At 46.0% G+C, this 27,500-nt stretch overlaps 1 protein-coding gene across 8 annotated transcripts in view; it reads left to right on the top strand.

The window, feature by feature from the left end:
• Positions 1-27,500, top strand: part of eps8a (epidermal growth factor receptor pathway substrate 8a) — a 175,792-nt gene that overhangs the window by 40,338 nt on the left and 107,954 nt on the right. For 6 of the 8 annotated variants that reach the window (XM_052514481.1, XM_052514476.1, XM_052514479.1 and 3 more), the window contains exon 2: positions 7,183-7,287. The gene's annotated coding sequence lies outside the window, so the exon portion shown is untranslated. Of the gene's footprint in view, positions 1-7,182; positions 7,288-19,073; positions 19,224-27,500 lie in introns of those variants that run through there. The other 2 variants (XM_052514477.1, XM_052514475.1) reach the window with 1 other exon arrangement.

The raw sequence follows: 27,500 nt of genomic DNA, 5'->3' as shown, positions 1-27,500 counted from the left end.
TGCACCTGCACTGTGATAGTCTCAGAGGTCCGTTAAAAGCGCAGAGAGCATCATGAAGAACAAGGAACACACCAGGCAGGTCCGAGATACTGTTGTGAAGAAGTTTAAAGCCGGAAGACTACTATAACAAACTACTATAATAGACTACTATAATAGAGACACAGTATAGAGACTAACAGACTACTGTAATAGACTACTGTAATAGACTACTGTAATAGACTACTATAATAGACTACTATAATAGACTACTATAATAGACTACTACTACTATAATAGACTACTGTAATAGACTACTGTAATAGACTACTATAATAGACTACTATAATAGAGACTAACAGACTACTGTAATAGACTACTGTAATAGACTACTATAATAGACTACTATAATAGACTACTATAATAGACTACTATAATAGACTACTATAATAGACTACTATAATAGACTACTATAATAGACTACTATAATAGACTACTATAATAGACTACTGTAATAGACTACTGTAATAGACTACTATAATAGACTACTGTAATAGACTACTGTAATAGACTACTGTAATAGACTACTATAATATACTACTATAATAGACTACTATAATAGACTACTATAATAGACTACTGTAATAGACTACTATAATAGACTACTATAATAGACTACTATAATAGACTACTGTAATAGACTACTATAATAGACTACTGTAATATACTACTGTAATATACTACTATAATAGACTACTATAATAGACTACTATAATAGACTACTGTAATAGACTACTATAATAGACTACTATAATAGACTACTATAATAGACTACTATAATAGACTACTATAATAGACTACTGTAATAGACTACTGTAATAGACTACTATAATAGACTACTATAATAGACTACTATACTACTGTAATAGACTACTATAATAGACTACTATAATAGACTACTGTAATAGACTACTATAATAGACTACTATAATAGACTACTATAATAGAGACTACTATAATAGACTACTATAATAGACTACTATAATAGACTACTATAATAGACTACTATAATAGACTACTATAATAGACTACTATAATAGACTACTGTAATAGACTACTGTAATAGACTACTATAATAGAATACTATAATAGACTACTATAATAGACTACTATAATAGACTACTATAATAGACTACTATAATAGACTACTATAATAGACTACTATAATAGAGACACAGTATATAGACTACTATAATAGACTACTATAATAGACTACTATAATAGACTACTATAATATACTACTATAATAGACTACTATAATAGACTACTGTAATAGACTACTGTAATAGACTACTATAATAGACTACTATAATAGACTACTAATATACTACTACTAATAGACTACTATAATAGACTACTAATAGACTACTATAATAGACTACTATAATAGACTACTATAATAGACTACTATAATAGACTACTATAATAGACTACTATAATAGACTACTATAATAGACTAATAATAGACTACTGTAATAGACTACTATAATAGACTACTATAATAGACTACTATAATAGACTACTGTAATAGACTACTATAATAGACTACTGTAATAGACTACTATAATAGACTACTATAATAGACTACTGTAATAGACTACTGTAATAGACTACTGTAATAGACTACTGTAATAGACTACTGTAATAGACTACTGTAATAGACTACTATAATAGACTACTATAATAGACTACTATAATAGACTACTATAATAGACTACTATAATAGACTACTATAATAGACTACTGTAATAGACTACTATAATAGACTACTGTAATAGACTACTGTAATAGACTACTGTAATAGACTACTGTAATAGACTACTGTAATAGACTACTATAATAGACTACTGTAATAGACTACTATAATAGACTACTGTAATAGACTACTGTAATAGACTACTATAATAGACTACTATAATAGACTACTGTAATATACTACTATAATATACTACTATAATAGACTACTATAATAGACTACTGTAATATACTACTATAATATACTACTATAATAGACTACTATAATAGACTACTATAATAGACTACTGTAATAGACTACTATAATAGACTACTATAATAGACTACTGTAATAGACTACTATAATAGACTACTGTAATAGACTACTGTAATAGACTACTATAATAGACTACTGTAATAGACTACTATAATAGACTACTGTAATAGACTACTGTAATAGACTACTATAATAGACTACTATAATAGACTACTGTAATAGACTACTATAATAGACTACTGTAATAGACTACTATAATAGACTACTATAATAGACTACTATAATAGACTACTATAATAGACTACTATAATAGACTACTGTAATAGACTACTGTAATAGACTACTATAATAGACTACTGTAATAGACTACTATAATAGACTACTGTAATAGACTACTATAATAGACTACTATAATAGACTACTATAATAGACTACTATAATAGACTACTGTAATAGACTACTGTAATAGACTACTGTAATAGCATACTATAATATACTACTATAATAGACTACTATAATAGACTACTGTAATAGACTACTGTAATAGACTACTGTAATAGACTACTGTAATAGACTACCGTAATAGACTACTATAATAGACTACTATAATAGACTACTGTAATAGACTACTGTAATAGACTACTGTAATAGCATACTATAATATACTACTATAATAGACTACTATAATAGACTACTATAATAGACTACTATAATAGACTACTATAATAGACTACTAATAGACTACTGTAATAGACTACTATAATAGACTACTGTAATAGACTACTACTACTGTAATAGACTACTATAATAGACTACTAGACTACTATAATAGACTACTATAATAGACTACTATAATATACTACTAATAGACTATAGACTACTATAATAGACTACTATAATAGACTACTATAATAGACTACTATAATAGACTACTAATAGACTAATAGACTACTATAATAGACTACTATAATAGACTACTATAATAGACTACTATAATAGACTACTATAATAGACTACTATAATAGACTACTGTAATAGACTACTACTATAATAGACTACTATAATAGACTACTATAATAGACTACTATAATAGACTACTATAATAGACTACTGTAATAGACTACTGTAATAGACTACTATAATAGACTACTATAATAGACTACTATAATAGACTACTATAATAGACTACTATAATAGACTACTATAATAGACTACTAATAGACTACTATAATAGACTACTGTAATAGACTACTATAATAGACTACTATAATAGACTACTATAATAGACTACTATAATAGACTACTATAATAGACTACTAATAGACTACTATAATAGACTACTGTAATAGACTACTATAATAGACTACTATAATAGACTACTATAATAGACTACTGTAATAGACTACTATAATAGACTACTATAATAGACTACTATAATAGACTACTAATAGACTACTATAATAGACTACTATAATAGACTACTATAATAGACTACTATAATAGACTACTATAATAGACTACTGTAATAGACTACTATAATAGACTACTATAATAGACTACTATAATATACTACTAGACTACTGTAATATACTACTATAATATACTACTATAATAGACTACTATAATAGACTACTATAATAGACTACTATAATAGACTACTATAATAGACTACTGTAATAGACTACTATAATATACTACTATAATAGACTACTATAATAGACTACTATAATAGACTACTATAATAGACTACTATAATAGACTACTATAATAGACTACTATAATAGACTACTATAATAGACTACTATAATAGACTACTATAATAGACTACTATAATAGACTACTATAATAGACTACTATAATAGACTACTATAATAGACTACTATAATAGACTACTATAATAGACTACTGTAATAGACTACTATAATAGACTACTATAATAGACTACTGTAATAGACTACTATAATAGACTACTATAATAGACTACTATAATAGACTACTATAATAGACTACTATAATAGACTACTATAATAGACTACTATAATAGACTACTATAATAGACTACTATAATAGACTACTATAATAGACTACTATAATAGACTACTATAATAGACTACTGTAATAGACTACTATAATAGACTACTGTAATAGACTACTATAATAGACTACTATAATAGACTACTATAATAGACTACTATAATAGACTACTATAATAGACTACTGTAATAGACTACTGTAATAGACTACTATAATAGACTACTATAATAGACTACTATAATAGACTACTATAATAGACTACTATAATAGACTACTATAATAGACTACTATAATAGACTACTATAATAGACTACTATAATAGACTACTATAATAGACTACTATAATAGACTACTATAATAGACTACTATAATAGACTACTATAATAGACTACTATAATAGACTACTATAATAGACTACTATAATAGACTACTATAATAGACTACTATAATAGAGACACATAATAGACTACTATAATAGACTACTATAATAGACTACACAGTAATAGACTACTGTAATAGACTACTGTAATAGACTACTATAATAGACTACTATAATAGACTACTATAATAGACTACTGTAATATAGACTATAGACTACTATAATAGACTACTATAATAGACTACTATAATAGACTACTATAATAGACTACTATAATAGACTACTATAATAGACTACTATAATAGAGACACAGTATATAGACTACTATAATAGACTACTATAATAGACTACTATAATAGAGACACAGTATATAGACTACTATAATAGACTACTATAATAGACTACTATAATAGACTACTATAATAGACTACTATAATAGACTACTATAATAGACTACTATAATAGACTACTATAATAGACTACTGTAATAGACTACTGTAATAGACTACTATAATAGACTACTGTAATAGACTACTGTAATAGACTACTATAATAGACTACTGTAATAGAGACACAGTATATAGACTACTATAATAGACTACTATAATAGACTACTATAATAGACTACTATAATAGAGACACAGTATATAGACTACTGTAATAGACTACTATAATAGACTACTATAATAGAGACACAGTATATAGACTACTATAATAGACTACTATAATAGACTACTATAATAGACTACTATAATAGACTACTATAATAGACTACTATAATAGACTACTGTAATAGACTACTATAATAGACTACTATAATAGACTACTATAATAGACTACTATAATAGACTACTATAATAGACTACTATAATAGACTACTATAATAGACTACTATAATAGACTACTATAATAGACTACTATAATAGACTACTATAATAGACTACTATAATAGACTACTATAATAGACTACTATAATAGACTACTATAATAGACTACTATAGACTACTATACTACTACTAATAGACTACTATAATAGACTACTATAATAGACTACTGTAATAGACTACTATAATAGACTACTGTAATAGACTACTATAATAGACTACTATAATAGACTACTATAATAGACTACTATAATAGACTACTATAATAGACTACTATAATAGACTACTATAATAGACTACTGTAATAGACTACTATAATAGACTACTGTAATAGACTACTGTAATAGACTACTGTAATAGACTACTATAATAGACTACTATAATAGACTACTATAATAGACTACTATAATAGACTACTGTAATAGACTACTGTAATAGACTACTGTAATAGACTACTATAATAGACTACTATAATAGACTACTATAATAGACTACTATAATAGACTACTGTAATAGACTACTGTAATAGACTACTGTAATAGACTACTGTAATAGACTACTATAATAGACTACTATAATAGACTACTATAATAGACTACTATAATAGACTACTATAATAGACTACTATAATAGACTACTATAATAGACTACTATAATAGACTACTATAATAGACTACTATAATAGACTACTATAATAGACTACTATAATAGACTACTATAATAGACTACTATAATAGACTACTATAATAGAATACTATAATAGACTACTATAATAGACTACTAGACTAATAATAGACTACTATAATAGACTACTATAATAGACTACTATAATAGAGACACAGTATATAGACTACTGTAATAGACTACCATAATAGACTACTGTAATAGACTACTGTAATAGACTACTGTAATAGACTACTATAATAGACTACTATAATAGACTACTGTAATAGACTACTATAATAGAGACACAGTATATAGACTACTATAATAGACTACTATAATAGAGACACAGTATATAGACTACTATAATAGACTACTATAATAGAGACACAGTATAGAGACTAACAGACTACTATAATAGACTACTGTAATAGACTACTGTAATAGACTACTATAATAGAGACACAGTATATAGACTACTGTAATAGACTACTATAATAGACTACTATAATAGAGACACAGTATATAGACTACTGTAATAGACTACTATAATAGACTACTATAATAGAGACACAGTACTGTAATAGACTACTATAATAGACTACTATAATAGAGACACAGTATATAGACTACTGTAATAGACTACTATAATAGACTACTATAATAGACACAGTATATAGACTACTGTAATAGACTACTATAATAGACTACTGTAATAGACTACTGTAATAGACTACTATAATAGACTACTATAATAGAGACACAGTATATAGACTACTGTAATAGACTACTATAATAGACTACTATAATAGAGACACAGTACCCATTTGTAATGGCCGTGGAAAATACATTTGTGATGTTTCAGTCGGTTCATCTTGGGTCAAAATACTGGGTCAGAACAAAGTTAGTCCATTATGGACTAGTGAACTTGTGAAGTGTCATCATTGGACAGAATTAATTTACCAACTGACTGACCTGGTAATGGCTAACCAGCTCATACCACACACACACACACACACACACACACACACACACAAGCTCCCTTTCCTCTTCATATCCCAGCATGCTTTGCTCAGGAGGAAAAGGATGAGGTGGGGATTAGTGTGTGTGTGTGTGTGTGTGTGTGTGTGTGTGTGTGTGTGGATATAAATCTTCCCAATCCTCTTTCCGTCCAGAGACAGTGGGAGACACAGCGCCTGCTACCCTGTGTGTTGAGACACTAACTATCAGGATAACAACAGAGGAAGGAATATCAGCAGGAGAGGAACACAGAACAGACAGTAAGATACACAGTAACTGTGTGTTCAGGGAGAGGAACACAGAACAGACAGTAAGATACATAGTAACTGTGTGTTCAGGGAGAGGAACACAGAACAGACAGTAAGATACATAGTAACTGTGTGTTCAGGGAGAGGAACACAGAACAGACAGTAAGATACATAGTAACTGTGTGTTCAGGGAGAGGAACACAGAACAGACAGTAAGATACACAGTAACTGTGTGTAATGTTCCATTATACAGGGAGAGGAACACAGAACAGACAGTAAGATACACAGTAACTGTGTGTAATGTTCCATTATACAGGGAGAGGAACACAGAACAGACAGTAAGATACATAGTAACTGTGTGTTCAGGAGACACAGAACAGACAGTAAGATACATAGTAACTGTGTGTTCAGGGAGAGGAACACAGAACAGACAATAAGATACATAGTAACTGTGTTCAGGGAGAGGAACACAGAACAGACAGTAAGATACATAGTAACTGTGTGTAATGTTCTATTATACAGGGAGAGGAACACAGAACAGACAGTAAGATACATAGTAACTGTGTGTAATGTTCCATTATACAGGGAGAGGAACACAGAACAGACAGTAAGATACATAGTAACTGTGTGTAATGTTCCATTATACAGGGAGAGGAACACAGAACAGACAGTAAGATACATAGTAACTGTGTGTTCAGGGAGAGGAACACAGAACAGACAGTAAGATACATAGTAACTGTGTGTTCAGGGAGAGGAACACAGAACAGACAGTAAGATACATAGTAACTGTGTGTAATGTTCCATTATACAGGGAGAGGAACACAGAACAGACAGTAAGATACATAGTAACTGTGTGTAATGTTCCATTATACAGGGAGAGGAACACAGAACAGACAGTAAGATACATAGTAACTGTGTGTAATGTTCCATTATACAGGGAGAGGAACACAGAACAGACAGTAAGATACATAGTAACTGTGTGTAATGTTCCATTATACAGGGAGAGGAACACAGAACAGACAGTAAGATACATAGTAACTGTGTGTAATGTTCCATTATACAGGGAGAGGAACACAGAACAGACAGTAAGATACATAGTAACTGTGTGTTCAGGGAGAGGAACACAGAACAGACAGTAAGATACATAGTAACTGTGTGTAATGTTCCATTATACAGGGAGAGGAACACAGAACAGACAGTAAGATACATAGTAACTGTGTGTAATGTTCCATTATACAGGGAGAGGAACACAGAACAGACAGTAAGATACATAGTAACTGTGTGTAATGTTCCATTATACAGGAGAGGAACACAGAACAGACAGTAAGATACATAGTAACTGTGTGTAATGTTCCATTATACAGGAGAGGAACACAGAACAGACAGTAAGATACATAGTAACTGTGTGTAATGTTCCATTATACAGGGAGAGGAACACAGAACAGACAGTAAGATACATAGTAACTGTGTGTAATGTTCCATTATACAGGAGAGGAACACAGAACAGACAGTAAGATACATAGTAACTGTGTGTAATGTTCCATTATACAGGAGAGGAACACAGAACAGACAGTAAGATACATAGTAACTGTGTGTTTCCATTATACAGGGAGAGGAACACAGAACAGACAGTAAGATACATAGTAACTGTGTTCAGGGAGAGGAACACAGAACAGACAGTAAGATACATAGTAACTGTGTGTAATGTTCCATTATACAGGGAGAGGAACACAGAACAGACAGTAAGATACATAGTAACTGTGTGTTCAGGGAGAGGAACACAGAACAGACAGTAAGATACATAGTAACTGTGTGTTCAGGGAGAGGAACACAGAACAGACAGTAAGATACATAGTAACTGTGTGTAATGTTCCATTATACAGGGAGAGGAACACAGAACAGACAGTAAGATACATAGTAACTGTGTGTTCAGGGAGAGGAACACAGAACAGACAGTAAGATACATAGTAACTGTGTGTTCAGGGAGAGGAACACAGAACAGACAGTAAGATACATAGTAACTGTGTGTAATGTTCCATTATACAGGGAGAGGAACACAGAACAGACAGTAAGATACATAGTAACTGTGTGTTCAGGGAGAGGAACACAGAACAGACAGTAAGATACATAGTAACTGTGTGTAATGTTCTATTATACAGGGAGAGGAACACAGAACAGACAGTAAGATACACAGTAACTGTGTGTTCTATGTCACTGAACATGGCGGAAGTGGTCACCGAGGAGTGTTGTCTCATTCAGGATCCTCTGTTCACTGACAGCTGATGTTCTGTCCGAGACGAGCTTCCCCTTTCAAACAGCTCGTCATACTTTTATACTGGTTGAAATATACTTCATGGTTGTTTTGGTTTTCCTCATGAACTGATTTACCTCTTGTCTGTTCTCTCTGGTCTCCCTCGTGCCTCTGAAATTAAAACGAGCTCTCGCCGGTAGCCGGGTTTGAGATCTGAGGGACTTAGCAGAGATAACGTAAGGAGCTCAAGCTGACGTTACTGTGTTTGACGGTGGAGGTTAGTCTTCGCCACATAGTGATATGAGTCTTCATCGTCTTCATCAGACGCGTGATGCAGTTGATCCTATTAGGAGGAAGATGACTTGACAGGCAGAAAAACAACATGGCTGCCTCCTACGAGACAACATGATGGACATAGTTTGATAGGAGATTAAGACTGTGTCCCAAATGGCACAGTATTCCAACAGGGCCCTGGTCTAAAGTAGTGCACTTCGTAGGGAACAGGGTGCCATAGGGCCCTGGTCTAAAGTAGTGCACTTCGTAGGGAACGGGGTGCCATAGGGCCCTGGTCTAAAGTAGTGCACTTCGTAGGGAACAGGGTGCCATAGGGCCCTGGTCTAAAGTAGTGCACTTCATAGGGAACAGGGTGCCATAGGGCCCTGGTCTAAAGTAGTGCACTTCGTAGGGAACAGGGTGCCATAGGGCCCTGGTCTAAAGTAGTGCACTTCGTAGGGAACAGGGTGCCATAGGGCCCTGGTCTAAAGTAGTGCACTTCGTAGGGAACAGGGTGCCATAGGGCCCTGGTCTAAAGTAGTGCACTTCGTAGGGAACAGGGTGCCATAGGGCCCTGGTCTAAAGTAGTGCACTTCGTAGGGAACAGGGTGCCATAGGGCCCTGGTCTAAAGTAGTGCACTTCATAGGGAACAGGGTGCCATAGGGCCCTGGTCTAAAGTAGTGCACTTCGTAGGGAACAGGGTGCCATAGGACCCTGGTCTAAAGTAGTGCACTTCGTAGGGAACAGGGTGCCATAGGGCCCTGGTGTAAAGTAGTGCACTTCGTAGGGAACAGGGTGCCATAGGGCCCTGGTCTAAAGTAGTGCACTTCGTAGGGAACGGGGTGCCATAGGGCCCTAAGCTAAAGTAGTGCACTTCGTAGGGAACAGGGTGCCATAGGGCCCTGGTCTAAAGTAGTGCACTTCGTAGGGAACAGGGTGCCATAGGGCCCTGGTCTAAAGTAGTGCACTTCATAGGGAACAGGGTGCCATAGGGCCCTGGTCTAAAGTAGTGCACTTCGTAGGGAACAGGGTGCCATAGGGCCCTGGTCTAAAGTAGTGCACTTCGTAGGGAACAGGGTGCCATAGGGCCCTGGTCTAAAGTAGTGCACTTCGTAGGGAACGGGGTGCCATAGGGCCCTGGTCTAAAGTAGTGCACTTCGTAGGGAACGGGGTGCCATAGGGCCCTGGTCTAAAGTAGTGCACTTCGTAGGGAACGGGTGCCATAGGGCCCTGGTCTAAAGTAGTGCACTTCGTAGGGAACGGGGTGCCATAGGGCCCTGGTCTAAAGTAGTGCACTTCGTAGGGAACAGGGTGCCATAGGGCCCTGGTCTAAAGTAGTGCACTTCGTAGGGAACGGGTGCCATAGGGCCCTGGTCTAAAGTAGTGCACTTCGTAGGGAACAGGGTGCCATAGGGCCCTGGTCTAAAGTAGTGCACTTCATAGGGAACAGGGTGCCATAGGGCCCTGGTCTAAAGTAGTGCACTTCGTAGGGAACAGGGTGCCATAGGACCCTGGTCTAAAGTAGTGCACTTCGTAGGGAACAGGGTGCCATAGGGCCCTGGTGTAAAGTAGTGCACTTCGTAGGGAACAGGGTGCCATAGGGCCCTGGTCTAAAGTAGTGCACTTCGTAGGGAACGGGGTGCCATCGGGCCCTAAGCTAAAGTAGTGCACTTTGTAGGGAACAGGGTGCCATAGGGCCCTGGTCTAAAGTAGTGCACTTCGTAGGGAACAGGGTGCCATAGGGCCCTGGTCTAAAGTAGTGCACTTCATAGGGAACAGGGTGCCATAGGGCCCTGGTCTAAAGTAGTGCACTTCGTAGGGAACAGGGTGCCATAGGGCCCTGGTCTAAAGTAGTGCACTTCGTAGGGAACAGGGTGCCATAGGGCCCTGGTCTAAAGTAGTGCACTTCGTAGGGAACAGGGTGCCATAGGGCCCTGGTCTAAAGTAGTGCACTTCGTAGGGAACAGGGTGCCATAGGGCCCTGGTCTAAAGTAGTGCACTTCGTAGGGAACAGGGTGCCATAGGGCCCTGGTCTAAAGTAGTGCACTTCGTAGGGAACAGGGTGCCATAGGGCCCTGGTCTAAAGTAGTGCACTTCATAGGGAACAGGGTGCCACAGGACGACAGGGGAAGTTTGTTGACAACAACCTGTTTGCATTCAACTGCATGATGTGATGTCACTGAGGTACGCTACTACAGTACAATACAGCATGTCACTTCCTCTTCTGGAAGTCGCGGACGGTTTGTTCAGAGAATAACGTCACCGGGAAGGGAAGTGGCTTTAAAACTAGCAGATCTGGTCTGGTGATACAGAACAATCTGTCATCAGGATGATGTTGGTGTTCCTCAGACACGGAGCTGAGTTTCCCCTTCCTGTTTGTTCTGACATGGAGTCGTGGTCCTCTGTGGGGCACGGTCGGTAGTACATGGCTCTTGCAACACCAGGATAGTGGGTTCAGTTCCTGGGACCACCCAGATGTAAGGTTTCAGATGTCTAGAGACTTTCCAGAGGTAGGGTTTCAGATGTCTAGAGACTCTCCAGAGGTAGGGTTTCAGATGTCAAGAGACTCTCCAGAGGTAGGGTTTCAGATGTCTAGAGACTCTCCAGAGGTAGGGTTTCAGATGTCTAGAGACTCTCCAGAGGTAGGGTTTCAGATGTCAAGAGACTCTCCAGAGGTAGGGTTTCAGATGTCTAGAGACTCTCCAGAGGTAGGGTTTCAGATGTCTAGAGACTCTCCAGAGGTAGGGTTTCAGATGTCAAGAGACTCTCCAGAGGTAGGGTTTCAGATGTCAAGAGACTCTCCAGAGGTAGGGTTTCAGATGTCTAGAGACTCTCCAGAGGTAGGGTTTCAGATGTCTAGAGACTCTCCAGAGGTAGGGTTTCAGATGTCTAGAGACTCTCCAGAGGTAGGGTTTCAGATGTCAAGAGACTCTCCAGAGGTAGGGTTTCAGATGTCAAGAGACTCTCCAGAGGTAGGGTTTCAGATGTCAAGAGACTCTCCAGAGGTAGGGTTTCAGATGTCTAGAGACTCTCCAGAGGTAGGGTTTCAGATGTCTAGAGACTCTCCAGAGGTAGGGTTTCAGATGTCTAGAGACTCTCCAGAGACTCTCCAGTAGGGTTTCAGATGTCTAGAGACTCTCCAGAGGTAGGGTTTCAGATGTCTAGAGACTCTCCAGAGGTAGGGTTTCAGATGTCTAGAGACTCTCCAGAGGTAGGGTTTCAGATGTCTAGAGACTCTCCAGAGGTAGGGTTTCTGATGTCAAGAGACTCTCCAGAGGTAGGGTTTCAGATGTCAAGAGACTCTCCAGAGGTAGGGTTTCAGATGTCTAGAGACTCTCCAGAGGTAGGGTTTCAGATGTCTAGAGACCATGTGGATCTCCAGAGGTAGGGTTTCAGATGTCTAGAGACTCTCCAGAGGTAGGGTTTCAGATGTCAAGAGACTCTCCAGAGGTAGGGTTTCAGATGTCTAGAGACTCTCCAGAGGTAGGGGAGCAGATGTCTAGAGACTCTCTCAGAGGTAGGGTTTCAGATGTCTAGAGACTCTCCAGAGGTAGGGTTTCAGATGTCTAGAGACTCTCCAGAGGTAGGGTTTCAGATGTCAGAGACTCTCCAGAGGTAGGGTTTCAGATGTCCCAGAATCCAGAGACTCTCCAGCATAGTGCTATAGGGTTTCAGATGTCCAGAGACTCTCCAGAGGTAGGGTTTCAGATGTCTAGAGACTCTCCAGAGGTAGGGTTTCAGATGTCTAGAGACTCTCCAGAGGTAGGGTTTCAGATGTCTAGAGACTCTCCAGAGGTAGGGTTTCAGATGTCAAGAGACTCTCCAGAGGTAGGGGGTTTCAGATGGTCTGTAGAGACTCTCCAGAGGTAGGGTTTCAGATGTCTAGAGACTCCAGAGGTAGGGTTTCAGATGTCTAGGTCTCCAGAGGTAGGGTTTCAGATGTCAAGAGACTCTCCAGAGGTAGGGTTTCAGATGTCTAGAGACTCTCCAGAGGTAGGGTTTCAGATGTCTAGAGACTCCAGAATGGTAGGGTTTCAGATGTCTAGGGAGGTAGGGTTTCAGATGTCATGAGACTCTCCAGAGGTAGGGTTTCCATGATGTCTCCAGAGACTCTCCAGAGGTAGGGTTTCAGATGTCTAGAGACTCTCCAGAGGTAGGGTTTCAGATGTCTAGAGACTCTCCAGAGGTAGGGTTTCAGATGTCTAGAGACTCTCCAGAGGTAGGGTTTCAGATGTCTAGAGACTCTCCAGAGGTAGGGTTTCAGATGTCTAGAGACTCTCCAGAGGTAGGGTTTCAGATGTCTAGAGACTCTCCAGAGGTAGGGTTTCAGATGTCTAGAGACTCTCCAGAGGTAGGGTTTCAGATGTCTAGAGACTCTCCAGAGGTAGGGTTTCAGATGTCTAGAGACTCTCCAGAGGTAGGGTTTCCATGTGGGATGTAGCTCCAGATGTCTAGAGACTCTCCAGAGGTAGGGTTTCAGATGTCTAGAGACTCTCCAGAGGTAGGGTTTCAGATGTCTAGAGACTCTCCAGAGGTAGGGTTTCAGATGTCTAGAGACTCTCCAGAGGTAGGGTTTCAGATGTCTAGAGACTCTCCAGAGGTAGGGTTTCAGATGTCTAGAGACTCTCCAGAGGTAGGGTTTCAGATGTCTAGAGACTCTCCAGAGGTAGGGTTTCAGATGTCTAGAGACTCCCAGAGGTAGGGTTTCAGATGTCTAGAGACCCAGAATCCAGAGGTAGGGTTTCAGATGTCTCCAGAGACTGTAGAGAATCCAGAGGTAGGGTTTCATGTCAAGAGACTCTCCAGAATGGTAGGGTTTCAGATGTCCATGTGAGACTCTCCAGAGGTAGGGTTTCAGATGTCTAGAGACTCTCCAGAGGTAGGGTTTCAGATGTCTAGGACTCTCCTGAGGAAGGGTTTCAGATGTCTAGAGACTCTCCAGAGGTAGGGTTTCAGATGTCTAGAGACTCTCCAGAGGTAGGGTTTCAGATGTCTAGAGACTCTCCAGAGGTAGGGTTTCAGATGTCTAGAGACTCTCCAGAGGTAGGGTTTCAGATGTCTAGAGACTCTCCAGAGGTAGGGTTTCAGATGTCTAGAGACTCTCCAGAGGTAGGGTTTCAATGGGGTCTAGAGACTCTCCAGAGGTAGGGTTTCAGATGTCTAGGGACTCTCCAGAGGTAGGGTTTCAGATGTCTAGAGACTCTCAGAGGTAGGGTTTCAGATGTCTAGAGACTGGGGAGCCAGAGGTAGGGTTTCAGATGTCTAGAGACTCTCCAGAGGTAGGGTTTCAGATGTCTAGAGACTCTCCAGAGGTAGGGTTTCAGATGTCTAGAGACTCTCCAGAGGTAGGGTTTCATATGTCTAGAGACTCTCCAGAGGTAGGGTTTCAGATGTCTGTGAGACTCTCCAGAGGTAGGGTTTCATGGGGTGCCATGTCTAGCTCCAGAATGGTCCAGCAGAGGTAGGGTTAGCTCCAGATGTCTAGAGACTCTCCAGAGGTAGGGTTTCAGATGTCTAGAGACTCTCCAGAGGTAGGGTTTCAGTCTAGAGAGCTCCAGAGGTAGGGTTTCAGATGTCTAGAGACTCTCCAGAGGTAGGGTTGTCAGATGTCTAGAGACTCTCCAGAGAATGGGTTTCATGTGGGATGTCTAGAGACTCTCCAGAGGTGGGTTTCAGATGTCTAGAGACTCTCCAGAGGTAGGGTTTCAGATGTCTAGAGACTCCAGAGGTGGGGAGCCAGGGTTTCAGAATGTCCAGAGAGAATGGGGAGCCATGTGGGATGTAGCTCCAGAATGGTCCAGCTGTAGAGAATGGGGAGCCATGTGGGATGTAGCTCCAGAATGGTCCAGCTGTAGAGAATGGGGAGCCATGTGGGATGTAGCTCCAGAATGGTCCAGCTGTGGGGAGCCAGATGTAGCTCCAGAATGGTCCAGCAGTAGAGAATGGGGTGCCAGCCATGTGGGATGTAGCTCCAGAATGGTCCAGCTGTAGAGAATGGGGAGCCATGTGGGATGTAGCTCCAGACTGGTCCAGCTGGAGAATGGGGAGCCAGTGGGATGTAGCTCCAGAATGGTCCAGCTGTAGAGCCATGTGGGATGTAGCTCCAGAATGGTCCAGCTGTAGAGAATGGGGAGCCATGTGGGATGTAGCTCCAGAATGGTCCAGCTGTAGAGAATGGGGAGCCATGTGGGATGTAGCTCCAGAATGGTCCAGCTGTAGAGAATGGGGTGGGGGATGTAGCCCAGCAGTAGAGAATGGGGAGCCATGTGGGATGTAGCTCCAGAATGGTCCAGCTGTAGAGAATGGGGAGCCATGTGGGATGTAGCTCCAGAATGGTCCAGCTGTAGAGAATGGGGTGGGATGTAGCTCCAGAATGGTCCAGCTGTAGAGAATGGGGTGGGATGTAGCTCCAGAATGGTCCAGCTGTAGAGAATGGGGTGGGATGTAGCTCCAGAATGGTCCAGCTGTAGAGAATGGGGAGCCATGTGGGATGTAGCTCCAGAATGGTCCAGCTGTAGAGAATGGGGAGCCATGTGGGATGTAGCTCCAGAATGGTCCAGCTGTAGAGAATGGGGAGCCATGTGGGATGTAGCTCCAGAATGGTCCAGCTGTAGAGAATGGGGAGCCATGTGGGATGTAGCTGTAGAGAATGGGGTGTGGGATGTAGCCAGAATGGTCCAGCTGTAGAGAATGGGGAGCCATGTGGGATGTAGCTCCAGAATGGTCCAGCGCTAGAGAATGGGGAGCCATGTGGGATGTAGCTCCAGAATGGTCCAGCTGTAGAGAATGGGGAGCCATGTGGGATGTAGCTCCAGAATGGTCCAGCTGTAGAGAATGGGGTGGGATGTAGCCCCAGAATGGTCCAGCTGTAGAGAATGGGGAGCCATGTGGGATGTAGCTCCAGAATGGTCCAGCTGTAGAGAATGGGGAGCCATGTGGGATGTAGCTCCAGAATGGTCCAGCTGTAGAGAATGGGGAGCCATGTGGGATGTAGCTCCAGAATGGTCCAGCGGTAGAGAATGGGGAGCCATGTGGGATGTAGCTCCAGAATGGTCCAGCTGTAGAGAATGGGGAGCCATGTGGGATGTAGCTCCAGAATGGTCCAGCTGTAGAGAATGGGGAGCCATGTGGGATGTAGCTCCAGAATGGTCCAGCTGTAGAGGGAGCCATGGGGAGCCATGTGGATGTAGCTCCAGAATGGTCCAGCTGTAGAGAATGGGGAGCCATGTGGGATGTAGCTCCAGAATGGTCCAGCTGTAGAGAATGGGGAGCCATGTGGGATGTAGCTCCAGAATGGTCCAGCTGTAGAGAATGGGGAGCCATGTGGGATGTAGCTCCAGAATGGTCCAGCTGTAGAGAATGGGGAGCCATGTGGGATGTAGCTCCAGAATGGTCCAGCTGTAGAGAATGGGGAGCCATGTGGGATGTAGCTCCAGAATGGTCCAGCTGTAGAGAATGGGGAGCCATGTGGGATGTAGCTCCAGAATGGTCCAGCTGTAGAGAATGGGGAGCCATGTGGGATGTAGCTCCAGAATGGTCCAGCTGTAGAGAATGGGGAGCCATGTGGGATGTAGCTCCAGAATGGTCCAGCTGTAGAGAATGGGGTGCCATGTGGGATGTAGCTCCAGAATGGTCCAGCTGTAGAGAATGGGGAGCCATGTGGGATGTAGCTCCAGAATGGTCCAGCTGTAGAGAATGGGGAGCCATGTGGGATGTAGCTCCAGAATGGTCCAGCTGTGTGGGATGAGAGAATGGGGAGCCATGTGGGATGTAGCTCCAGAATGGTCCAGCTGTAGAGAATGGGGAGCCATGTGGGATGTAGCTCCAGAATGGTCCAGCTGTAGAGAATGGGGAGCCATGTGGGATGTAGCTCCAGAATGGTCCAGCTGTAGAGAATGGGGAGCCATGTGGGATGTAGCTCCAGAATGGTCCAGCTGTAGAGAATGGGGAGCCATGTGGGATGTAGCTCCAGAATGGTCCAGCTGTAGAGAATGGGGAGCCATGTGGGATGTAGCTCCAGAATGGTCCAGCTGTAGAGAATGGGGTGCCATGTGGGATGTAGCTCCAGAATGGTCCAGCTGTAGAGAATGGGGAGCCATGTGGGATGTAGCTCCAGAATGGTCCAGCTGTAGAGAATGGGGAGCCATGTGGGATGTAGCTCCAGAATGGTCCAGCTGTAGAGAATGGGGAGCCATGTGGGATGTAGCTCCAGAATGGTCCAGCTGTAGAGAATGGGGTGCCATGTGGGATGTAGCTCCAGAATGGTCCAGTGGTAGAGAATGGGGTGCCATGTGGGATGTAGCTCCAGAATGGTCCAGCTGTTTGGACTTCGTGTTCCATACCTTATGACGTCAGATGAAATAGATAATAAATGCCAGCCTCCTCCATGCAGGTTGTTCTGTTTGCCATAACGAATGTCACAATGACACAAACAGTGCCATGGCAACACTCACACACACACTGCACACACACACACACACACACACACACACACACACACACACACACACACACACACACACACACACACACACACACACACACACACACACACACACACACACACACACACACCTCAGATCAGATAATGGCAAAATCAAACACATTTTCTTTCTGGTTAATAATTGAATGGTTGGAATCAGCCTCCTGCCCTACCTCCAGCCTCTAGCCTTCTGCCCTACCTCCAGCCTCCTGCCCTACCTCCAGCACTGCCTCCTGCCCTACATCCAGCACTGCCTCCTGCCCTGCCTCCAGCCTCTAGCCTTCTGCCCTACCTCCAGCCTCCTGCCCTACCTCCAGCACTGCCTCCTGCCCTGACTCCAGCCTCTAGCCTTCTGCCCTACCTCCAGCCTCCTGCCCTACCTCCAGCACTGCCTCCTGCCCTGACTCCAGCCTCTAGCCTTCTGCCCTACCTCCAGCCTCCTGCCCTACCTCCAGCACTGCCTCCTGCCCTACCTCCAGCACTGCCTCCTGCCCTACATCCAGCACTGCCTCCTGCCCTGCCTCCAGCCTCTAGCCTTCTGCCCTACCTCCAGCCTCCTGCCCTACCTCCAGCACTGCCTCCTGCCCTGCCTCCAGCACTGCCTGCCTCCTGCCCTGCCTCAGCCTCTAGCCTTCTGCCCTACCTCCAGCCTCCTGCCTACCTCCCTACAGCACTGCCTCCTGCCCTGCCTCCAGCCTCTAGCCTTCTGCCCTACCTCCAGCCTCCTGCCCTACCTCCAGCACTGCCTCCTGCCCTGCCTCCAGCCTCTAGCCTTCTGCCTCCTGTCCTGTTTCCAAACTTCAGCCTCCTGCTCAGCTACCTACCCTGCCTTCCGCCTCCAGCCTTCATCCTGTTGCCCTGCTTCCAGCCCCCTGCCCTGCTTCCAGCCCTGCCTCCAGCCCCCTGCCCTGCTTCCAGCCCTGCCTCCAGCCCCTCCCAGGGTAAACAGTGATACGGAGCTGTGTGGCTCTCATTAAGCCTGTTATATGCAGCAAGGACATCCTGAATCCTTGTCTCTCTCTCTGTGTTACATAGCCTCTCTGCAGCACGGACATCCTGAATCCTTGTCTCTCTCTCTGTGTTACATAGCCTCTCTGCAGCACGGACATCCTGAATCCTTGTCTCTCTCTCTGTGTTACATAGCCTCTCTGAACGCCTATATCTGACCTTCACAACCTGTTTTATTATCATTTACATAGCAGCTTTAGGCCCCTCCCCTCTGTTTATCCAGTCAATATATTGAAGTCTAATCTTTCATGTATCAGCCACAGGTAATAATAGCATCCATTACGGCTCTGAGTTGGCAAATAAAGTCAGCTTTGATCTCTGTTCCTACCTGGGAATACAAAATAAGTTACAGTACAGTAGCCTAGCACTCAGTCTATAGTCTGGTTATTATAGATCTACCTACTGTAGAATCAGCTGTATAGTCTGGTTATTATATATCTACCTACAGTAGAATCAGCTGTATAGTCTGGTTATTATATATCTACCTATAATTATATATAGCAGGTGGGCTTAGCAGGGGACACCAGTGGTGGGTTTAGCAGGGGACACCAGTGGTGGGTTTAGCAGGGGACACCAGTGGTGGGTTTAGTCTGGGGACACCAGTGGTGGGTTTAGCAGGGACACCAGTGGTGGGTTTAGCAGGGGACACCAGTGGTGGGTTTTTTAGCATAGGACACCAGTGGGGACACCAGTGGTGGGTTTAGCAGGGACACCAGTGTGGTGGGTTTAGCAGGGACACCAGTGGTGGGTTTAGCAGGGGACACCAGTGGTGGGTTTAGCAGGGACACCAGTGGTGGGTTTAGCAGGGGACACCAGTGGTGGGTTTAGCCACAGACACCAGTGGTGGGTTTAGCAGGGACACCAGTGGTGGGTTTAGCACAGACACCAGTGGTGGGTTTAGCAGGGGACACCAGTGGTGGGTGGGTTTACAGTGGGTTTAGCACCAGTGGTGGGTTTAGCCACAGACACCGTGGTGGGTTTAGCAGGGACACCAGTGGTGGGTTTAGTTTACCAGTGGTGGGTTTAGCGGTGGTGGGTTTACAGGGGACCCAGTGGTGGGTTTAGCAGGGACACCAGTGGTGGGTTTAGCAGGGACACCAGTGGTGGGTTTAGTCACAGACACCAGTGGTGGGTTTAGCACAGACACCAGTGGTGGGTTTAGGGTTTAGGGACACCAGTGGTGGGTTTAGTCAGGGACACCAGTGGTGGGTTTAGCAGGGACACCAGTGGTGGGTTTAGCAGGGGACACCAGTGGTGGGTTTAGCAGGGGACACCAGTGGTGGGTTTAGCAGGGACACCAGTGGTGGGTTTAGCAGGACACCAGTGGTGGGTTTAGCAGGGGACACCAGTGGTGGGTTTAGCAGGGACACCAGTGGTGGGTTTAGCAGGGGACACCAGTGGTGGGTTTAGCAGGGGACACCAGTGGTGGGTTTAGCACCAGGGTGGGTTTAGACCAGTGGTGGGTTTAGCAGTGTGGTGGGTTTAGCAGGGACAGTGGTGGGTTTAGTGGTGGGTTTAGCAGGGGACACCAGTGGTGGGTTTAGCAGGGGACACCAGTGGTGGGTTTAGCAGGGACACCAGTGGTGGGTTTAGCACAGACACCAGTGGTGGGTTTAGCAGGGGACACCAGTGGTGGGTTTAGCCACAGACACCAGTGGTGGGTTTAGCAGGGGACACCAGTGGTGGGTTTAGCAGGGGACACCAGTGGTGGGTTTAGCAGGGGACACCAGTGGTGGGTTTAGCACAGACACCAGTGGTGGGTTTAGGGTCACAGGGGACACCAGTGGTGGGTTTAGCAGGGGACACCAGTGGTGGGTTTAGCAGGGGACACCAGTGGTGGGTTTAGCAGGGGACACCAGTGGTGGGTTTAGGTGGGTTTAGCAGACACCAGTGGTGGGTTTAGCAGGGACACCAGTGGTGGGTTTAGCAGGGACACCAGTGGTGGGTTTAGCAGGGACACCAGTGGTGGGTTTAGCAGGGGACACCAGTGGTGGGTTTTTAGCAGGGACACCAGTGGTGGGTTTAGCAGGGGACACCAGTGGTGGGTTTAGCCACAGACACCAGTGGTGGGTTTAGCAGGGGACACCAGTGGTGGGTTTAGCAGGGGACACCAGTGGTGGGTTTAGCAGGGGACACCAGTGGTGGGTTTAGCCACAGACACCAGTGGTGGGTTTAGCAGGGGACACCAGTGGTGGGTTTAGCAGGGGACACCAGTGGTGGGTTTAGCAGGTGGTGGGTTTACACCAGTGGTGGGTTTAGCACAGACACCAGTGGTGGGTGGGTTTGGTGGGTTTAGCAGGGACACCAGTGGTGGGTTTAGCAGGGACACCAGTGGTGGGTTTAGCCACAGACACCAGTGGTGGGTTTAGCAGGGGACACCAGTGGTGGGTTTAGCAGGGGACACCAGTTTTAGCAGGGGACACCAGTGGTGGGTTTAGCACAGACACCAGTGGTGGGTTTAGCAGGGGACACACCAGTGGTGGGTTTAGTCAGGGACACCAGTGGTGGGTTTAGCAGGGGACACCAGTGGTGGGTTTAGCAGGGGACACCAGTGGTGGGTTTAGCAGGGGACACCAGTGGTGGGTTTAGCCACAGACACCAGTGGTGGGTTTAGCAGGGACACCAGTGGTGGGTTTAGCAGGGACACCAGTGGTGGGTTTAGCAGGGGACACCAGTGGTGGGTTTAGCAGGGGACACCAGTGGTGGGTTTAGCCACAGACACCAGTGGTGGGTTTAGCAGGGGACACCAGTGGTGGGTTTAGCAGGGGACACCAGTGGTGGGTTTAGCACCAGTGGTGGGTTTACACCAGTGGTGGGTTTAGCAGGGGACACCAGTGGTGGGTTTAGCAGGACACCAGTGGTGGGTTTAGCCACAGACACCAGTGGTGGGTTTAGCAGGGGACACCAGTGGTGGGTTTACACCAGTGGTGGGTTTAGCACAGACACCAGTGGTGGGTTTAGCAGGGGACACCAGTGGTGGGTTTAGCAGGGGACACCAGTGGTGGGTTTAGCAGGGGACACCAGTGGTGGGTTTAGCAGGGGACACCAGTGGTGGGTTTAGCAGGGGACACCAGTGGTGGGTTTAGTCACAGACACCAGTGGTGGGTTTAGCAGGACACCAGTGGTGGGTTTAGCAGGGGACACCAGTGGTGGGTTTAGCAGGGGACACCAGTGGTGGGTTTAGCAGGGGACACCAGTGGTGGGTTTAGCAGGGGACACCAGTGGTGGGTTTAGCAGGGGACACCAGTGGTGGGTTTAGCAGGGGACACCAGTGGTGGGTTTAGCAGGGGACACCAGTGGTGGGTTTAGTCACAGACACCAGTGGTGGGTTTAGCAGGGGACACCAGTGGTGGGTTTAGCAGGGGACACCAGTGGTGGGTTTAGCCACAGACACCAGTGGTGGGTTTAGCCACAGACACCAGTGGTGGGTTTAGCAGGGACACCAGTGGTGGGTTTAGCAGGGGACACCAGTGGTGGGTTTAGCACAGACACCAGTGGTGGGTTTAGCAGGGGACACCAGTGGTGGGTTTAGTCACAGACACCAGTGGTGGGTTTAGCAGGGGACACCAGTGGTGGGTTTAGTCACAGACACCAGTGGTGGGTTTAGTCACAGACACCAGTGGTGGGTTTAGTCACAGACACCAGTGGTGGGTTTAGCAGGGGACACCAGTGGTGGGTTTAGTCACAGACACCAGTGGTGGGTTTAGTCACAGACACCAGTGGTGGGTTTAGCACAGACACCAGTGGTGGGTTTAGCAGGGGACACCAGTGGTGGGTTTAGCAGGGGACACCAGTGGTGGGTTTAGCAGCAGACACCAGTGGTGGGTTTAGCACCAGTGGTGGGTTTAGCAGGGGACACCAGTGGTGGGTTTAGTGGTGGGTTTAGCAGGGGACACCAGTGGTGGGTTTAGCCACAGACACCAGTGGTGGGTTTAGCAGGGACACCAGTGGTGGGTTTAGCAGGGGACACCAGTGGTGGGTTTACACCAGTGGACACACAGTGGTGGGTTTAGCAGGGGACACCAGTGGTGGGTTTAGCCACAGACACCAGTGGTGGGTTTAGCCACAGTGGGTTTAGCAGGGACACCAGTGGTGGGTTTAGTCACAGACACCAGTGGTGGGTTTAGCAGGGGACACCAGTGGTGGGTTTAGCAGGGGACACCAGTGGTGGGTTTAGCAGGGGACACCAGTGGTGGGTTTAGCCACAGACACCAGTGGTGGGTTTAGCAGGGGACACCAGTGGTGGGTTTAGCAGGGACACCAGTGGTGGGTTTAGCAGGGGACACCAGTGGTGGGTTTAGCAGGGGACACCAGTGGTGGGTTTAGCCACAGACACCAGTGGTGGGTTTAGCAGGACACCAGTGGTGGGTTTAGCAGGGGACACCAGTGGTGGGTTTAGCACAGACACCAGTGGTGGGTTTAGCAGGGGACACCAGTGGTGGGTTTAGCAGGGGACACCAGTGGTGGGTTTAGCAGGGGACACCAGTGGTGGGTTTAGCACAGACACCAGTGGTGGGTTTAGCAGGGACACCAGTGGTGGGTTTAGCACAGACACCAGTGGTGGGTTTAGCAGGGGACACCAGTGGTGGGTTTAGCAGGGTGGTGGGTTTACACCAGTGGTGGGTTTTAGCAGGGACACCAGTGGTGGGTTTAGCAGGGGACACCAGTGGTGGGTTTAGCCACAGACACCAGTGGTGGGTTTAGCAGGGGACACCAGTGGTGGGTTTAGCAGGGGACACCAGTGGTGGGTTTAGCAGGGGACACCAGTGGTGGGTTTAGCAGGGGACACCAGTGGTGGGTTTAGCAGGGGACACCAGTGGTGGGTTTAGCAGGGGACACCAGTGGTGGGTTTAGCAGGGGACACCAGTGGTGGGTTTAGCAGGGGACACCAGTGGTGGGTTTAGCAGGGGACACCAGTGGTGGGTTTAGCCACAGGGGACACCAGTGGTGGGTTTAGCAGGGACACCAGTGGTGGGTTTAGCACAGACACCAGTGGTGGGTTTAGCAGGGGACACCAGTGGTGGGTTTAGCAGGACACCAGTGGTGGGTTTAGCAGTGGTGGGTTTAGCAGGGACACCAGTGGTGGGTTTAGCAGGGGACACCAGTGGTGGGTTTAGCACCAGACACCAGTGGTGGGTTTAGGACACCAGTGGTGGGTTTAGCAGGGGACACCAGTGGTGGGTTTAGTCACAGACACCAGTGGTGGGTTTAGCAGGGACACCAGTGGTGGGTTTAGCAGGGACACCAGTGGTGGGTTTAGCAGGGGACACCAGTGGTGGGTTTAGCAGGGGGTTTACACCAGTGGTGGGTTTAGCAGGGACACCAGTGGTGGGTTTAGCAGGGTGGTGGGTTTAGCAGGGACACCAGTGGTGGGTTTAGCAGGGGACACCAGTGGTGGGTTTAGCCACAGACACCAGTGGTGGGTTTAGCACACACCAGTGGTGGGTTTAGCAGGGACACCAGTGGTGGGTTTAGCAGGGACACCAGTGGTGGGTTTAGCAGGGGACACCAGTGGTGGGTTTAGCAGGGGACACCAGTGGTGGGTTTAGCAGGGGACACCAGTGGTGGGTTTAGCAGGGACACCAGTGGTGGGTTTAGCAGGGGACACCAGTGGTGGGTTTAGCAGGGACACCAGTGGTGGGTTTAGCAGGTGGTGGGTTTAGACACCAGTGGTGGGTTTAGCAGGGGACACCAGTGGTGGGTTTAGCAGGGGACACCAGTGGTGGGTTTAGCAGGGGACACCAGTGGTGGGTTTAGTCACAGACACCAGTGGTGGGTTTAGCACCAGACACCAGTGGTGGGTTTAGCACAGACACCAGTGGTGGGTTTAGCAGGGACACCAGTGGTGGGTTTAGCAGGGGGTTTACACCAGTGGTGGGTTTAGCAGGGACACCAGTGGTGGGTTTAGCAGGGACACCAGTGGTGGGTTTAGCACAGGGACACCAGTGGTGGGTTTAGCAGGGACACCAGTGGTGGGTTTAGCCACAGACACCAGTGGTGGGTTTAGCAGGGGACACCAGTGGTGGGTTTAGTCACAGACACCAGTGGTGGGTTTAGCAGGGGACACCAGTGGTGGGTTTAGCAGGGGACACCAGTGGTGGGTTTAGCAGGGGACACCAGTGGTGGGTTTAGCACAGACACCAGTGGTGGGTTTAGCAGGGACACCAGTGGTGGGTTTAGCAGGGGACACCAGTGGTGGGTTTAGCAGGGACACCAGTGGTGGGTTTAGCAGGGGACACCAGTGGTGGGTTTAGCAGGGACACCAGTGGTGGGTTTAGCCACAGACACCAGTGGTGGGTTTAGCAGCACCAGGGGACACCAGTGGTGGGTTTAGCAGGGGACACCAGTGGTGGGTTTAGCAGGGGACACCAGTGGTGGGTTTAGCACAGACACCAGTGGTGGGTTTAGCAGGGGACACCAGTGGTGGGTTTAGCAGGGGACACCAGTGGTGGGTTTAGCAGGGGACACCAGTGGTGGGTTTAGCAGGGACACCAGTGGTGGGTTTAGCAGGGGACACCAGTGGTGGGTTTAGCACAGACACCAGTGGTGGGTTTAGCAGGACACCAGTGGTGGGTTTAGCAGGGGACACCAGTGGTGGGTTTACACCACCAGTGGTGGGTTTAGCAGGGGACACCAGTGGTGGGTTTAGCAGGGACACCAGTGGTGGGTTTAGCAGGGGACACCAGTGGTGGGTTTAGCAGGGGACACCAGTGGTGGGTTTAGCAGGTGGTGGGTTTACACCAGTGGTGGGTTTAGCCACAGACACCAGTGGTGGGTTTAGCAGGGGACACCAGTGGTGGGTTTAGTCACAGACACCAGTGGTGGGTTTAGCAGGGGACACCAGTGGTGGGTTTAGCAGGGGACACCAGTGGTGGGTTTAGCAGGGACACCAGTGGTGGGTTTAGCAGGGACACCAGTGGTGGGTTTAGCAGGGGACACCAGTGGTGGGTTTAGCACAGACACCAGTGGTGGGTTTTTAGCAGGGACACCAGTGGTGGGTTTAGCACAGACACCAGTGGTGGGTTTAGCAGGGACACCAGTGGTGGGTTTAGCAGGGACACCAGTGGTGGGTTTAGCAGGGACACCAGTGGTGGGTTTAGCAGGGGACACCAGTGGTGGGTTTAGCAGGGACACCAGTGGTGGGTTTAGCAGGGGACACCAGTGGTGGGTTTAGCAGGGGACACCAGTGGTGGGTTTAGCAGGGACACCAGTGGTGGGTTTAGCACAGACACCAGTGGTGGGTTTAGCAGGGGACACCAGTGGTGGGTTTAGCACAGACACCAGTGGTGGGTTTAGCAGGGGACACCAGTGGTGGGTTTAGCCACAGACACCAGTGGTGGGTTTAGCAGGGGACACCAGTGGTGGGTTTAGCAGGGACACCAGTGGTGGGTTTAGCAGGGACACCAGTGGTGGGTTTACCAGTGGTGGGTTTAGCAGGGACACCAGTGGTGGGTTTAGCAGGGTGGTGGGTTTACACCACCAGTGGTGGGTTTAGCACAGACACCAGTGGTGGGTTTAGCAGGGGACACCAGTGGTGGGTTTAGCAGGGACACCAGTGGTGGGTTTTAGCAGGGACACCAGTGGTGGGTTTAGCAGGGGACACCAGTGGTGGGTTTAGCAGGGGACACCAGTGGTGGGTTTAGCACAGACACCAGTGGTGGGTTTAGCAGGGACACCAGTGGTGGGTTTAGCACAGACACCAGTGGTGGGTTTAGACACCAGTGGTGGGTTTAGCAGGGACACCAGTGGTGGGTTTAGCAGGGGACACCAGTGGTGGGTTTAGCAGGGGACACCAGTGGTGGGTTTAGCAGGGGACACCAGTGGTGGGTTTAGCCACAGACACCAGTGGTGGGTTAACCGGGGAACCCAGGTGGTGGGTTTAGCCACAGACACCAGTGGTGGGTTTAGCAGGGGACACCAGTGGTGGGTTTAGCAGGGGACACCAGTGGTGGGTTTAGCACAGACACCAGTGGTGGGTTTAGCAGGGGACACCAGTGGTGGGTTTAGCAGGGGACACCAGTGGTGGGTTTAGCAGGGGACACCAGTGGTGGGTTTAGCCACAGACACCAGTGGTGGGTTTAGCAGGGGACACCAGTGGTGGGTTTAGCCACAGACACCAGTGGTGGGTTTAGCAGGGGACACCAGTGGTGGGTTTAGTGGTGGGTTTAGCAGGGACACCAGTGGTGGGTTTAGCAGGGGACACCAGTGGT

This window comes from Oncorhynchus keta, unplaced genomic scaffold (assembly GCF_023373465.1).
Source record: "Oncorhynchus keta strain PuntledgeMale-10-30-2019 unplaced genomic scaffold, Oket_V2 Un_scaffold_17580_pilon_pilon, whole genome shotgun sequence".
NCBI lineage: Eukaryota > Metazoa > Chordata > Actinopteri > Salmoniformes > Salmonidae > Oncorhynchus > Oncorhynchus keta.
Note: the sequence above shows the minus strand (reverse complement) of the source record. Positions and strands in the feature narration are given on the sequence as shown.